Below are 17,868 nucleotides of genomic sequence, written 5' to 3' on the forward strand. Positions count from 1 at the left end.
TCACTTTTGCCATTTCCCCCCCACCAAATGATATTTTTGGAGGGACTGAAATGGAAAGATTAAATCCCTTATTATTTTGTGTTCGAAAAATACTGTGTTTTTCCTTCTGCAGGAAGAATGCTTTCAAATCCCTCCATGGTCTAGTCTGCTGTGCTTGACATCTCATTATTTGACTCAGCTGTTTCAGTTTCACCTTCACCCAGCTAATTAAGTAACTCATTGAATGTATTATTCAGTATTCGAGTCCCCTATCTGAGTCCGTGAGAGATGGAATTTAAAAAAAAAAATCCCCTTGATGGGATTATTGAAAGGACTGTTGCTCTGGCATGGTGGACTAAAATGAGAATGAGCTAATGAAGTTGGCGATGTATGAATCACATTCTGTCATTTCAGTGGGTGTTTGGCTGCTGGGGAAAGTGTGGGGATTAGGCTCGCTTTAAAGTGATCATTCCTTAACTAACCAGACAGTGACCTGTTAATTGTTTCAGGACATCTGTAGTGTGAAAGGGCTGCTTTAGTTTTATTTACATTTTTGTTTCCCTCCTCAGCTCTTGTCCTGCAGGGTATTGTATCATCATGTGTCAAGTCTAGATATGGGCTTTAGCTATTTATGGAACTTGGCTTTGTTCATCATTTTGGCTCCGTTACCAACATGTATTACTTTCCAGTGCTTTTGGCAATTTTTGAATAATTCATTTCTGTTTCTTGGATTATAAATGTAAACAGGAGTGCTCTGCAAATGAGCAAAATCTAGTGTTCAGCCGTAGGTTGTCCAATTGCATTTCTGTTCCTCTGATTTGACTACATCTGTGACTAGTCTTTTATATTAAGAGAGAAGTGTTACTACAATGAAATTAATTTCTTTTTTGCTTTAGAGTACTTTTTCTTTAATATTTACATTATGCTGTCTGAATTAAACGTTACAATATTCACTTACACTTAAAATCTACAGATTTTTATCGTATTGGTTAAAGTAAACCTTTTAAAATATTTTTTTTTCTAAATGCAAATTAACAGAAACATATAATGTTGCCAGAGAGATCTAGTCTAAGAGTATGATATTGATTTTTGATAGAGAAGACGGAAGTTCTCCAGTGTATGAATCAAGTACGGTAAGGATTTGAGTCTCTTTCTCTAGAATCCCATAAAAGTTTTCTAGTCATTTTTCTGATGCCAATGTCTCCCTCTCCTCCTCCCAGGCTTGGGTTGTCCTTTGAGCTTTGATCAGAAATACCTTTCTGGCTCTGAGAAGGCAAAAACTGGTCAATAGTTCAGTGAAAACTGGTAACTTCAGTGAGATGTTTTGATAGCGAAACTAGTATCTGCCACCAAAAAGCCCTTGGAAAAGTCCTTATCAAGTCTTACAACAGAACATCTCATACTTTGTCCCTGGAATAGCTCTTACAATGCGTGTATTCAAATGAAACTATTTGAATAAATCACAGTGCAAAAACGATCACTAGAAAATTCCTCTCTCTGATTTTAAATGATCAATATTTTTTCTACAGAAAAATAAAACTGATACGGTTCTGTAATGATTAAGAAGTGTGAACTACATTCTGAACAGTTTCGTGGCAAAACACAAGCAAACGATCGCACCTTCTGTCTTTGTCTAATGCATGTTGCTTGTGCGTTTCATTTTAAAGAACAGAATGGTTCCTAAAGGAAAATTCTAGGGTTTTTAGAATATACATACACTCTAAATTTAGGGTAAAAAGAAGTGAAAACAAATAGCTTTTCTTGCTTCAGTATATGTTTGATGTTTTTATTCTGGAATAAGAGTACATATTGTCTGTTTACCTTCATCTGTTTTCCGTCTGATCAGATGAACTCTTCAGGAACTTGGTGTGGCCAGGGAAAAGGTTGACTTTTTGGTAGGAAGTGAGAGTGTTGGAGCAGACTTAGACCTCCTTGCCTTGCTTTTGCAGATGGAGTTTTATTTGTCTAGAATGTCGTGGTTCTCTGCAAGGAAAATAAGTAACTGGAATAGGATGTCTTTAGGTGACTATTCTGACAGGTATCTTTTGAAACTCATCTTCTTGCTAATGAGAAGATATGTAAATATTTTATTAAGCTGCTTAAAAGATTGAGAACATTGTCGTTAATGAGACATGAAGCGGAAAAAATTAGACTATCAGTCTTTCGATGGTTTGAAACAGTGAAAAATGTCAACTGTCTTATCATACTAACAAGGGTTCATAATATTTGTAATTGTATCAACAAAGTAATTTTTTATTTAGTTATTTTCTTGTTTTAAACTTGTTCTGAATCTACGCTTTTTGCTTGCTTTCCTAGAAAAATGCTCAATCTTAATGGCTAGCAAGATTTTTTACTGCTTAATTCTGATGAGAAACATAAGTTAATACATTATAAGCGTAGCTAAGTTTTTGGGATAATTTAGTGTTGAAAAACTTAGCTACGTTTGTAGATAATTTAATAACTAATCAGGGTTTCTTTTAGCATGATTTTCTTAGAGCTTATAACTTCTTTATTTTTGCACATTTGAATTACATCATCAAATGCTGAATTGCACTGTACTTTTATGCATTGATTTTATTAATCATATGAATCAGAAATAATTCATGAAATGTCACTTTTCCTTTCACTTCTTCACTATTTAAATAGCACAATATATTAATTATGCTGTATAGGGAAATAAACAAGCTTATAAAATTGTTTTTAGCTGTAAATTTGAGCGGTGATTTTTATTTTTTTCTCAATAGGTACGTCGTGAATATATGTGGTTGTAATTTATTTTCAGTACTGCAAAGGCTTATTTTAGAACTTTAAATATTTTTCACCTGAAGTTAAATATGAACTGATTTATGTGTATTAAATGCTTTAAAAATTGTCAAATACATTTCAAAAATAGTGTGTCCCGCAGATGATAAGAGCAGTGCTAGTCTTTTACACGATATGCTCTACTCAACCACTTTGCAAAGGACAACTTATTTTCATAGCTTTTAATATTCTTTTTATATTCAAGTATCCTTCAGGACAGTATTTTTTGTTTGGTTTTTGTTTGTTTGTTTGTTTGTTTCCATGCAAATGTATCTATAGGTAGAAAATATGTCTGAGATAAATCTGCTAATCTAAATGTTCAAGTCTTTGTCCTTTCCTTCAGTCTACAATTAGCAACCTACTCTCATACCAGGATCTCAGAACATCACTTATGGCTATACAGAGGGAGAGATCAGTGACGTACAATGAACACAACTTTTTACTGTGTGTTTGGGGACATGATGATTCACTGTAATTCTAAAGAGAAGAGCAGGCAAATATCCAGTTTTTGCTAGTGCTTCCTCTCTATTTTCATTGTGCTTACAACTCTACATTTTTAGTATTTATTAAGTGCATGACACTTCAATTTCAAGTTCAATTTTATGTCCTTATCTTGGAATTCTGGGCTCACACTTTAAATATTTATGACTTCAAGCACAAGTTATATTAATGAAGCAGTTATGTCTTTTGGGTTTAAGTATCATTAATTTTAGGAAACTACGTCTCATGTGAGTAATCAGAAGCAGCTGCTGGGTTTGCTGTTAAACTTTAATGCGTAAAGGGAAAGAAATAGTGAATATTTGCATCAGTAACTTTAGAAAACAGACAGTTTTGCTATAAGCATACCTTTGCTATGTCTTGCCGTTGTCGTTCAAACACTGTGTTGTTCTGAACATACTGAATTTTTAGCTTTCGCTGTGCTTTTTTAATACACCATATTGTAGTTTGTTGAAACTGTGCATACTAAAATTTGCTGAAATGTTTCTTCTTGAAATACAAGATCTTAAAGGTACTATTCTAATATTTCAAATTACAGCTAATTTGGTTTTCTACTCTTCCTCTGTTTCTAATACGTAATAAGTAATTTCAGTCACAAAGCTGCTGTAAGTTATTTTCTCACTGACATATTTGTCCTCTAGAAGATTTACACTGAATGCATGTCTCTGGCTTGAAGTAAGCCCCTTTGCAGCAAGGCATCGTGTGCTGAATTATATTAGGTACTAGATTATATATGCCTTTTACTGAGTGGGGGAGACTTTCTTGCTTGGGCAACATACTTTAGCAAAGAAGGAAATCAGTGTCTTCAGTTCAGATGAACAGCCCACAAAGAAGCTGTTGAAGGGAGAACATTGTCCCAGACAGATAGACCAGACCAGCCAGTCGTGCTGAGACCAATGGAGATGTTTCTGCTGACACGCTTACCTACAGACCTCAGAAGCAACCCTGTATTTCTGAGACATCTCAGGAATAGCTGCATTGTTTCCAGTTCCTTGCAAGTTTATGCTGTACGAGTTCCATAGACCTGGAAAGGTGATCTTTTTGGTCCTATGCTGTGGTGTGCCTGTAGTGCATATGACCCTTAAAGTGACACTAGTAGGTCCTTGGATGTCTTTGTCACTTCTGTTAAGCTTCTTTGAACCAGAGCCTGTCTCATTATAAGTTTTCTTTTGCAGCAGTCATGCTGAAATCTTTGCAGTAGCAAGGGGTTTCTGTAGAATTTTGGAAGAGGGTTGGTCAAATCTGTTTACTTGTTCTACTGTCAATTGACTAAAGTAGCAGCATTCCAGCGTTACCTAACAGATGAACCTCTGACATGTATTTTGTTTATCTGAGGGATTTCCAGAATTGATGACGCCATGTAACTGTTCAGATATTTAAGTATAGGGGGTTTTTTGGTTGCAGGTTCTCAACATACTTTCTGAATGATTGGGATATGCTGTACTGTATGTAATTGAAATGACTCTTGCATTTGCATAAAGAAAGCTGTGGCCATGACCCATCTTGTGAGTTGCACCATTGGGGACGTGTGCTGCAGAAGTGTGTGCTAATTTTCTTCTCCCTCAGAAAATGTGTGTCTTTTTTGTCTCCCCTATTGTAAGCTTTGCTATTCGCTAACTTACCAGTAAAGGTTAAATGAGAACTCGTAGGCTAAGCAAGGATTGTGAAGAAGCTTCACCTAACCTGAGAAGCTCCCAAGAAAGGGGACTTGTTTTTAATGTTGATGAATTTGCTGAGTTCATTTTATTTCCTTTTGTTTGTCTTTTTAGTTGTAAAGGGCAATATTTGAAATGTAAGCCTTTGGTTCATGGACTTGGAATGACTCTTGTTCTATGTTTATGATGGTTAGTGTAACCATGACACCAGGTAAAGGTAAAAGTAATAGTATTACTGTAATTTTTTTCTTACTAACAAGTGTGTTCTAATATTTTTCTGAAGAATACAGAAATGATAGGGTGGTCTATACAACTCTTGAGTCAGAACGCCTGTTGTGCCATCTCTGCTATCCTGTCTTCAGCATTTAGAGATTCCGGTTTATACAAATTCTCTACAGACCATTCTGTTATCTCCTTTTCCTACTGACAATTTTCCTTTCCAAATACAAACCATACTAACCATACTATCTTTTCTCTCCTTTTACTCCATTGCATTAAAACATAGCTTTGAAACTCCACTGTTATTACTGTCATGTTCACTCTGTATGTATTTGTTTGCCTACATCATGTCCAGACCCAGGTCTACTTGCATGCCTTCTCATAGATGAACATGCCCTGTTGTCCTACCTGTTGGCTAACGATGTTTATGGTGTTATTATCAGTAGCTTGTACTAATTTTCTCAATCAACCAAAATACTGTTTTCTGAATAACTTCCATTCAAGTCTACTTGATCTCTCTAGGCTTGAACGTATCTGGTGTTGCTGGATGCAGAGTTGGAAATATTTTTCCTAATTTTAAATAAACAAAATGTTTTTGTCTCTAAGTGTGTAGCTGTAAAAGTGTAACAGCAGTTAACTGAGGCATCATCACAGTCTCGTGTTTGCTAACATTTCAGTGGAGGATGTAAACATATGGCATATTCTGAAGTAGATACAAAAAATACTCCTTTTTATTGTTGTAGACTGTCTTTCCCAAATACTTCTTCGTTGAAACGTTTCTATTTAAGTACTATTCAGAGATATTTATTCAGTGTATTTTCTGTGATCATTAATAAGCCTAAAACTGACTTGTTTGTAAAGTAAAACAACCTACTTAGTACCAAAATTTAACTCAAATATTAAGTTATGTGTACACAAAGTGAATCATTATTCACCATTGTAGTGTGCGATGTCTACAAACAGGGATTGCAAACTCTTTTGAGCTATCCGAATCAGAAATGAGAATAAAGGAAAGATAAAGATACTTAGGCTTCTTTTCTTTGGTAAAGGTTTTAAACATTCATAGTGAGATAGAATTAGCAAAGACATTGTGTAACTGCTGTAGTAAATAAATATTATTTAAGGCCTGTAGTCATTGATCTTTTTATTTCTGAAATGAGAAGCTTTTACTTCATCTCATAGAAAAACATGTAATAACCATTTTAATGTTGTAAAGTAATGTGAAAAAGCAAGGTTGTTAGAACAAGAAATATTGATTTGTAGAGAACAACATAGATGAGAACATGGGTAAAAACAGTGGTGGGCAGCTGAAATATCTGGTGGGTATGGAAAATCTCAACAAAAAAGCTTGCAGCACCTTCAGAGATTAGCAAGATTGCTGTCTCACTGAGCTGGTATACTAGTTACTGTTTATTATTATTTGGGTGCATCCACAGCACAAATACAGCTTTTGTGGCTTTTTTTCAGTTGTCAGAAATCCTGTGTATGACTTGAATTTTGAAGTTCTTATCTGCAAATTCAGTCGTATGGAATGTATTTTATGAACTTGGAGCAATAAGAAGTTAAACTGGCAAAGGTATTTCTAGATGTTGGGCTACAGAAACCTCAGCCTTCTGTCCTTCTCGTTCTGTCCTGGTGCCATCTCAGTCTGCGCCGTTGGCTCACGGTCACACACCCCATGTGCTCCATGTTCAGGATATGAGAGTTTCTACAGCTGTTGAAATACAGGTCGCTGTTACCACTCTTACTGTAATTTCTGCCTCCTTCTACCTGTGCTGTAATTTATTGGGTTTTAGATACTATATGTATTAAAATAAATTTTTGTATAGTTACAAAGTTGTGCATGAATTATCCATAATAATTTTCTAGTTTGATTTAGACTTTGAAAAATGTTTAATGATCTTTACTAGTGACACATATGAAGAAATCAACCTGCTGATCAAATCTCCTTCTGTACTTTTTTTTTTTTTTATGGAGTTCCCTTTGCACTGTGAAATCTTTAGGAGACGGTTGCTGATGAAGTGGTTGCTATGAGTGACAACTGAGAATACTGTTATTTTTGCTTTTGAGGATACCAGATGGGAATTATGTAAAGTGTAGTTAACTGAAGCCTTCGAAAGACATGCACATTTGGGAAGCTAATTTTGCAAGTGATTTTTTGTTGTTGTTTTGTTTTTTCAGCATTGCAGGAGGTTTGAGGATGAAAGGAGGAGATCACGTACGCTTCATCTGTTGTTTCATCGTAGTCCTCTAGAGTCTTTGATAGTTTTATATGGACTGACTTGGTCTTTTCAGCCTTTATTCATTAATTAAATTTTGAAAGTTAGCATTCTGAATTGGCCAATACAGACAATATTTTGTGGGGTGGCTCTGATACAGAATCATGATACAGCTCATGATACCGTGTCCATCTGGTATTTGGTAGAAAACCTTGTACTGGATCTGCTTTTCTGAAGCTTATTTCAGTCTCTTGAATGTCAACTTGATGTTGGCTTTGCTGTATCATTATACTATGTTAAAAATGGATTTTTCCCACCTGATGTAGTGAACAAAATGCTAGTAGTTGGAAAGTATCTGGTATAATTTACTAAATATTATCATTTGATTATCATAACGTAATTTTATAGAGTGAATTTATCTGGCTGCATCATTAATAATCATGAGGCTCAGGAAGGGCAATTACAGTCTTAAAGATGATTTTCAGTATTTGTATTGTAAAATTAGCCTAAGTTTTAGATGTTATTTTGAACATATTAAAAACAATAATGAAATCGCATATGTAATCAGTAAAAGCAGTCAAAATTCACAAGCAGCAAAAAGGCATACTTTATATTTCATGGAAATCTAAAGCGACAGGGACAAGGAAACAAAACTGGTAGCAGACCTTAGATTATTTTACTTGAGAATTCGTCATTGTCAGTCAGTTTTACTAAGTCTCTTTTAAAGCATATAACAATAATGACTGCAATTCCACAGCATTCTAAGAATTCCAAAGGGAAATAACTATGCTTGTCATGGTTCCTTCAGGTAACATTAGTTGACCTAACAACTTTCTGTTTTGCTTTAATAATGATGTTGGTTTTACTTTGGGATTTATAACACTTGTTTCATGAGACAATAGATCATGCAAGGGAGAGTCTGTGTGACTCAGATGTTTTTAAGGGTAACCTTTATATACAAAGCTGCAATGTGTTAAAAAAAAAAATCCGAAAGTAAACCTATTCAAAAGCAGCGGCTGAAATAAGTCTCTTTTCCTAATTTGATACTAAGGCACCTGTAATTCTAAAACCCAGGATTTCCAACAAATTAACTTATAAATGCACTTAATATCTTGTATTTTGATAAAATTATATTTTGTTCTAACCACTTAAAGCCGGTTTAGCATCCTGTCAGTCTTTAGCAAGTGCTGAGAAGCAGTTAATTATGTTTGTGTTTCAGTATACGCATTTATAGAACATCAGGTCTGTTTCAGTGGAAGCTACTACTATAAACATTTTGTTTGTGTTCAGCTATGACAAGATATAACAGTATTTTTCTTTAAGTTTTAGAAGGGTATATATGATTACTTCATTCCAGAAGATGTATTGATGTTCATGTAGTCCTGGTTTTACTTGGTAAAAGCACAGCTATAGCAAATGAGACCTGGGGGACTTGGTGCTGATGTTATTGAATTTACTGTTAAAATATCAGTGCTTTATCATACCGGGTTAAAATAGATAAAAAGAGTACTGTTCTTTGTATTTGATGAGGGAATTTAAGCATTGGGTCTTACTGTAACAAAGACCCTGGACCTTAATCTACTAAGTGTATGAAATGCACTCATGTTAATTCCTTTTGGTTTGGATCGGCATGTTTAAGTTCCTTGGTACATTTACTTTATCTAAGTGGCCATTCTAAAAGAACTCAACAATACCATGGGATCTCTCCTTCCTTGTTTGAACATAGTGATGATAAAATTTGATTTAGAACATTGATTATCATTTTAGTTATAGTTTTTCCAGCCCTGAAATTTGCTTTAAAATGAAAGAGAAATGCAAGTTTTTATGAGTATGCAATTGTTATAAGAGTTTGTTTGCAATTTGATACCCTTGTATAAATAAAATCAGAGGTTGGTTAATTGACAGAAAACCAACTAAAGAAACGCTTTCTCTCATTCAGGTTGTAAATAATTTTTTCATTTATTTAGAGCGCACGGTTTGTTAGATAGAAAAGTGTCAGCCTATTTACATTAAAACAGTGATTCTTTTCACTCATTTTAATAAATAATTATTATTAGGGCTACCTCTAAGAAGATCCTTGCATTGATAAACACCTATGGGCACCTCGTTTGCCAAGTTGACATACTATATACAGTACTGATTGCTGAAGCACAAATTTTTTAATCAATTCCTGCACCCTCACCCCAGCACCCCACCTTGGTAAAGAATATTGGATTTTACAGTTCAATGAGGATCTGGTCTTCCTCATTCATGCGCTCTACTGTAGTTATTGTTGATGCTTATATGAACACCAAAATAGGAAGCATATTTCACTACTCAGCAAATGTTCTATACACCTATCTCAGGTTAAATTGTAGTAGGATTGGTTACCTGAAGATGCTAAAACTAAAGTTCCATAGAGAAGTTGTGGATTTTGAGGGAGCTGAGTCTCTTTAGCTTGGAGAAGAGACTGAGGGGTGACCTCATGAATGTTTACAAATATATAAAGGGTGAGTGTCAGGAGGATGGACCCAGGCTCTTCTCAGTGACAACCAGTGATAGGACAAGGGGTAAATGGGTACAAATTGGAACACAGGAGGTTCCACTTAAATTTGAGAAGAAACTTCTTCTCAGTAAGGGTTACAGAGCCTGGACCGGGCTGCCCAGGGAGGCTGTGAAGTCTTCCTTCTCTGGAGACATTCAAACCCGCCTGGACACCTTCCTGTGGAACCTCAGCTGGGTGTTCCTGCTCCAGCGGGGGGATTGGACTGGATGAGCTTTCCAGGTCCCTTCCAATCCCTAGCATTCTGTGATTCTGTGAGGTGAACTCCATCTTACCTGGTGTGGTAGACAGCCTACAGGTTAAAACCGAAGGCTTGGTTGGTTCGTTTAAGTAGAAAAGCTTTGTATGTAGACGTGAGGGAAAATAAGAGCTATAGAGGTTCATTTGAGGTTTAAATCCTGTACAGCTCCTAAAATTCGTAGTATGATTCCTGATGCTTCATTCCTACTGGATTTTCTCTGTTGAATAGGTGACTTAACCTGTCTAGTGAGTGAGAAATTGTAGATTATGAGACTAATAAAGATAATAACCTCAGAAAAAATTGCATTTATGTGGCTAGATTGTGCCTTTCATTTCTCTACTGGTTTAAGAAAAGGAGGAAGAAACTGATTTTCTTATTTTTTTGATGAATCCAAATCCATTTACAAATTAGCTTCTCGTCAGGTTCACTGGCCTTTTGCATTGAGGCTGTTTTGGCACCTCTCTTTTTCAAATGCCAAAGCTCATTTTGTGTATTAATCTTTCATACATACCAGGAAGGGGGTGTTGAAATTTGCCAGTCTCTGTGTACAGTGAGTATTTTTTTAAAAATGCTCAAGTACAAGGCAGTTATTTATGCAGTGAACCCTTGATTCCAACAGGAAGTTTTGCTCTTTAGCTCAAAAAACCATGGTGAATACCTAAGTGGTTTATTATGAATGTAATTGGTTTTGCTGCTTGGAAATAGACATATTTTTGAATGTATATTGCAAGCATCAAATCCTCTGCAGTATTGAAGTTATTTTTGTGAATAGTGGACTTAACTGAACTAGTTTTATTACAGATTGATACCCTGTGTCCTCACAGTCCCTAATTGAAAAACACAGGCTCCTTCCCTTCTATCTTGATTTCACATCATGAGTCCTCCCCATCTCAGCATCCTTACTTCTCTTCGAGGTCTTTTAATAGCTGGGGTAGTGACTGGTATTGCAAGTAGTGTTTTGACCTTTTCCTTTTACTCAGCCTCTAATTTACGAAAAATACAGGAACATAATAACTCTTGGGGCTTCTGTTTCCCTGTCAATTGTAGCTGAACTTAATAAATAGAATCTAAAGATGTTGAGGTTCTTTAGATACAAAGTAAATTTGTATGCTTGTTTCCTTTAGGAAACCAGGCTAAGAAAGAGGAGATTCTCCAGGAATCCATTCGTGCCCCTTATGCTGACATTAATTTGAAAACATAAAGTGCCAAGTTAAATTGCTTCCCATAAACGTTGCATGTGCACTTGGGGTGTATATTGCCAGTCAACATCTTGCCCAGCTTACCTAGTGTGTAGCCTGTGTTCAAACCACAGCAGCAGCTTTACTGGCAACTCTTACTCTGGATTTGTCAGGAATGTATACTGATCACCTAGCTTTCAGTGACTTAAAAGAAAATAATATCTAAGTGGCTGTTGATCTACTTGACACCTACAGGGATACTATTAGATATATAATGTTAACAATTTAAAAATTCAGAGTTCAAAGCTGTTAAAATTTACAGTTTTGAAAGTTCTTGTTGTGGTGGTCAACCTGACTTTGGTCTCGAAGTCACACTTTTTTCCCAAAATTAGTAAAAAATGAAGTCTAATTAGATATTCACAGGATTCTTTAAAAAAATGTACACAAACTAGAAAATGGAAATTGCATCTGTTTTCCCACTTTGCATCTGAAACTGTAGATGGGCTCAGATGCAACTGTGCTGCTCTTTGAATTGAGCGTGGCAGCCTTGTGGCAGCCTTCAGCCTTGAGAATGGAGACTCATATGGAAAGCGAGTTTCAGATTTGACCTGTAGATCAAAATGATGCTAAATATGGGACACTTAAATGTTTTCATGCTGTTCAAAGTGATAACTTTATCTAATGTAAATCTTGGAAAATTCAATATTTACTAGCCCCCAGATTCAGTCTTAAGCTGATATTTTTCTAGGCTTCAACAGCAGATTACTGTGGATACAGTTAGATACTTCTACATGATAGATTTCTGTCTTAAAATCGTAGGGGTTTTTCCTAAAAATGCTACATAGTTTTTGTTGGTTTGTGCGGTTGTAATGATCTAAAGACAAAGGCAGAGATTTACACTCAGGTAATTTTGCATCATTGGACTAATGAAAATATGTTTGGAGAAATGAGTTGTGAAGCACACGTCTGGCTTTCTGTGCTGTGGAGAGACATGTCTTTTGCATCTCAAAGTATTTAGAGTGTATTTAGGAAAAGGACAAGTAACCCATAAAGGTGACAGAATGAAGAAAATCGGGAAAGTTTCATATACTGCAGTCCATAAAGCTCTATCAGTAAGGAGCACCTAGTCCCTCAAAGAAGTGTTTGTTAATGGAAAAAGTCAAGGTTTTTTTTGGGAAAAAAAAATTCAGCTCTTGATAGCCTTGCAAATTGTAAACGAACGTAAGCAGAGCACTACAATCAGAAGAAAGAAGAGACTGGGTATCTACTTACACAGCTGGATGGTGGGTGGATGCGTGGGAGGGCACACACAAGAGTCCCTTCAAATCTACATTAAAAATACATCAGTATTTTTACAAGCAGTAGATTTTTATTATAAAATTTGTCAGTTCCAAGAGTGTTGTAAACCTTCCTCTTGAAGTTGGTCTACTTTTAGCTAGAAACAAGATGAGTTAGCTCCCCAAAGTGTTGAGAAACTTGATTTTACATCCCTGGCCAGGAGGGTTCCTTTTTGACTCTAGACAAACAACCCTGAGGCTGCCTTGAGGCAGCAGAATGAGATGCAGGGACCCAGTCTTGTCCTGGTTTGTGCTTGTAAACACAAGCCTCTGTTGGTCCAGAAATGTTAGTAAATAGAGCTGAAGCTATTGCTTTCATAAATAAAGCTCTTTTCTTCCATCTTTGACATTGCAAGTCTTGAAGCTGTTAAAATCTTAGAATTGGTTTCTAAATTTGAGGAGGCTGCTGCTTGAGTCCTTCAGTTGCTGGGGATAAACTTGGTAAAGACTTGAATATCACATTCTAAGGTTTCGTTTTTCATTTATTTTCTTCTTCGGTAAGTATTACTGTGTGGTTAATTTGTTCTCTGGGATGGACAAAATAGAACTAATATGAAATTCAAATGAATACTTCTGCTGGCAGCCTGTTTGTTAGCAGCAATAATGAAATATAACGGATAGTGAAAAAGATCAAGCATTTTCCTCAATAATTCAGGGCTTTGATATGTTTAAGCACTTAACAAAAATATCCGGAAAAAATCATTAACTTCGAATTTGACTGTGTGCTTTTTAATTTTAAATCTATATATTCTTATTCTGTTTAATGTCAGGTTACCTTTATGTATACTCCAGTCATTTAAATGCATACATTTCACTTTTGAAAATTTTAAACCTGAAAGCGACCCACCTTTTTATTTCAAATCTACAGCCTTTTTATGAAATTGGAAACCAGTGTTGTGAAGAAAATACGTAACTTGTGTTAACATTTCTTGGGATGCCAAGGATATGTGTAAAATACCTGACCAACCTGGACAGTGCGGTCGAGTTGCATCTTTCCTGGGGGAAGTTGAACAAGATTTTACAAGGTTATTTGCTTCCACCTACTGACCAGTCTTGATATTACAGACTAAAACGATTGAGGAAATAAGAGTCTGGTCTTTCCTCCTTCCCATGCAGACCATGGGAGTAGTGTGTGTGCATATGAATTCTATTTGTCTTTAATATTTAATTACTTTCACTTTAAAAATAAATGTTAGGAATGCAAATATCTATTCTAAAGTTTCTTTAGTCTGTACCGTTTGGTTATTTCTTAGGGGTATTGGTTAGTTTTGTTTCTGGTGTTCTGTGTTGTAGTGATAGGGAAGCAGAGGAAATACGTTTTGGATATCAGGGAGATAACAAACCGAAAAATGTATAATAAAGTACAGAGCCGTCTACAGGTGGTAGTTATGTTAGCATTACTAATGGCTACTTGAGGATATTGAATTCACTATTTCTATTTGCAGTTCAGGGAGTAAAATTAAATGTAGAATTATATAAGCTAAGTAAAATAAAGTGTATGGAAGTTTGTAGTGCACCCTAAGGGAAAAATGTTATGTGGGGTCTTGCTACCACCAGTGATTACTTGTACTTTCTAGAGCTTTTCTTATACTTCTGTTTGGTAACATTTGTATGATGCTAATATTGGACGAAGGTTGGAGATGTATTTCCCAAAGGCCTAGTGTATTAAACTTAAAAATCTCTGAAACATATGATTGACCAAACACCACAACTGGGATGAGGAAAGGGAGCCTTCTTGGGAATAAAATGGGTATTGTATGTGATGTGTTCTGTACGATGTGCTTGCAGTAGATCTTGCTGTCCAGTTATGTAAATCATTAGTTGTCTCCAAATTAGCACTGAAAGAATTGTACCTCTTGTTCTCACCTTTCTATCAACAATAAATTCAATACCAGTTGGTCCTTAGGGTGACTAAATTTAAGCAGGAGCATTCAAAGGCTGCCTTTTAGAACTCGATGCCTGCAAACAGAGGTGACCATAAGTTTCACCATCTCTATTAATGCAATTTTCGTGCTAAACAAATGTGGCAGCATCCCTTATGGCACTTTGTTCAACTCTTAAAAGTCATGTTTGTTCTATGTCACTCCTGATGTTCTGCATAAAATCTTGCTTTGTTTCCTTGTTTCGTACCCAACATAGCAGACCAAGAAGGCAAATTTCTTTTGTGCTGCCACATAAATAATAGAGCTCTTAATATGTTTATAATAATATGATTTGATTGGCTGTTTTGCAGTGGTACCTACAGAAAAAAAAAGGAATTATGTTGGGTTTAAACGGAAATGGATGAGAGCGTTTTCTACCTTAGTGGTAGGGTATGTCTAATTCATTCTTTCCATCTTATGACGTATTCTAATATTACATAATTAGTCTAAAACAATAACTCTTCAGGAGGAACAGATTTTGCTTGTTTCTACCTTCTTTTTTTTTTTTTTTTTTAATGATGTAACAACATTAAAGACAGTGCCTGAGGTATTGTTCAAATCTATAGGATTTTACACTTGCTTTACAGCAATGGTGGTACTTAATCTCAAATAATTCATACCTTTGGGAAATTTGCAATACACTTACTAAAATAACAGCGCTTTGTCATTTTGCACTTACAGAAAGTAGCACAGATGTCTCCCAGAGAAGAATATTTTGATTCCTTCCCTTCTTGCTCTGAGCTTGACAGATGATTAATTTTGACATTTTTTTTTTAAAGCTGAGCTTCTATGTACATTTTTTTCTTTGAAAGCGGTATATCTAGCATATAGATGATGTATACTCTAATATTTATATTTAAACACATATTTGATTAAGCCAGTACTGGTTTGTAGAGTTATAACCCTAATTGTTGCAGAAAAATGGGTTTGTTTTGCTAGGGTGATTAAAGGTTAAGCTGTGCATACATGTCTCTAATATGAAATATTCTTCTCACTTGAGGATAAATTCTGAGTTCAGTCACAGTTGGTGAGAAAGCAGTCAACAGCTTTTCTTCCACAAAGACTTCGTCATAGACTTTCTGGAGACATCAGATGCACAACAAACAGAAGTGATGAACTAAAACTATTATTTTAAAATATTACCCTATTGCAAATTACAGTTTATTATTCAGCTATTAAATTTGCAAATTATTCATTTTTAGAAGAGTCGCACTGTCTGCTATGATTTCTTCACCTACTCAACAATTTTTACTGTTCAAATTTTTAATTCATTCCAACTGTTTTTTAACCAAATCTGACTTCACGTGATTTCAAAGATAAGCCAATACCACTCTTCCTTGCTGGCTTCAATATCCAATAATATTAAAACCACACATATGCAGTTTTCATTGCTAATCGTGCAATTATTAATTTGTAGGATTCAATTTCCATATCTTTATATGGAGAACATGACACTATGCGATGAAACGCTCGTCTAACGTTCAGAGATAAAACACAGAATAGAAGTACTGTCACTTGCTTTTCAGTGTGTTTTCCTTATGGCTGGTCTCAGGTACCTGCCACTTTAAGTCCTGATTGCAGCACTGTGGTGTCAGCTGGGTCAGTCTCAACTGTTTGCAGCTGGGCTGCATAGTTAATTGGTAGCTTTTGTTCTACTTGGGGTGGACAACCATGTAAGAAAAACTGTGCTGGGAAGAAGTTGGAGTTTGTTTTATCCAGGTAAAACTGCATTTTTAATTCACACTGAGTAATAAACGCTTAAGAACTTAGGTTTCTTAAAAATTGCTTTCAATGGGAAATGGCACGGACAAAATAGCAAGCTAAAGTATTCTATAGACAGCAGAAGGGCTGAGAGTCCTGTTAGATCTGGAAAAGGTATATTCATCACGCTGTGAGTTTGTAATAACTATGATTAGAATTTGATAGGAGCTACTTTATTCTGCATTCAGACAGTTTAGGTTAGTGTGTAAGATAGAGCTGTGCTTGTCCTTGGTGACATGAAAAGGTATGATTTATTTTTGATTAACCAATAAATATGTTAAAGAACATTCCATTATTTCCAAAAGGTGACTTAGAGCATAGCTAGCAGATGAGGAGCACTGGCAGTAATGGAGTTTGGCTTCATTCCTCTGAGGCAGAAAGCTCTTTAAAAGCAGAGCTTTTTCCCTCACTCACCCCAAAAACCTGAATGTAAAGATACAGACAAACTGTGGAAGCCAGCCTGAAGACACAAGCAGTGTTCCCTTGTCTGGCAAATGGGAGGAGAGACACAGTGCGATACTGCCTGGCTGCCAGTGTATCACACTTGAAAGAAAATTTTTGAGTGTTACATTCCACCAAGTTCGGTCTGGTTCCCCATGAAGAATGTTTTGAATAAAGTGTCTTTGAGCTGCTGATTAATATATGAAACTAACTAGAATAACAGAGATCTTTGCTGGAAGCATGCTGTTTAAGCAGTGACAGAGAACTTGATACGCCTGATGAAAACATCTTTAATAGATCTTGCTGTGAATGAAAGTGCTTTGTTCAGGAAGTCTTGATTTGTTGTACTTGACTAAATAATTTCGTTCTTGTAATCTTCTATGGATGTATGGCTTAGGTAAGAATTCTTTGGCATTGAAATAATACCTGTCCTTCCTTTAAGATGAGTAGGCATGGTGTTGAAGAAACAGAACTTATTTCTTTAATATTTGTTTTTGTTTTTAATAGGAGTTGCTACTAGCTGTCAGCCTTAGATTTGTAATTTGGGATTTATGTAGCAAGTCATTCTAGCCAGTAATCTAAAATCTGATAAGAGCAGTTCTAGCTTTAGTGAGAGGTTACTGAAGGACTTAATTTTAACAAAAACTTGTCCCTCATCTGTATGCCTTTTCTTTCTAATAGAAATCTCTGTAGTTGCAGTGTGTAAGCAAAATTAGCTTCCAAGAATACCTTCACTAGAAAAATTAAGTTGAAAACAAAAGAAAAAATCATAATAGGTCACTTTTCTACAGTTTAATGACTTGAACTGTATTTGGCATACTCGGTTTCCAATAGTTACTTGTTGTGCAAAGGGATATATGAAGCAACAAATGCCTTTCAGACTGTAATTTGTGTGGTAATGATTATGTCTTCATGCTTTCAGATCTACTGGCAAAATCAAAATACCTTAGGAATAAAAGCAACATGTGTTTAGTGTCATTAGATTTAAGATTCTTTGTTTGACTCCTGAAGAAAACAGAAGTCCAAAATATATATCATGTATATACATATATACACACATGCATACAAATACAC

The 17,868-nt window shown here is 35.5% G+C and overlaps 1 protein-coding gene across 26 annotated transcripts in view; it reads left to right on the forward strand.

Annotated features, from left to right (window-relative positions):
• Window positions 1–17,868, forward strand: part of RBFOX1 (RNA binding fox-1 homolog 1) — a 1,107,892-nt gene that overhangs the window by 573,585 nt on the left and 516,439 nt on the right. The window lies entirely within an intron of this gene.

The sequence above is a fragment of the Patagioenas fasciata genome, chromosome 15 (assembly GCF_037038585.1).
Source record: "Patagioenas fasciata isolate bPatFas1 chromosome 15, bPatFas1.hap1, whole genome shotgun sequence".
Taxonomy (NCBI): domain Eukaryota; kingdom Metazoa; phylum Chordata; class Aves; order Columbiformes; family Columbidae; genus Patagioenas; species Patagioenas fasciata.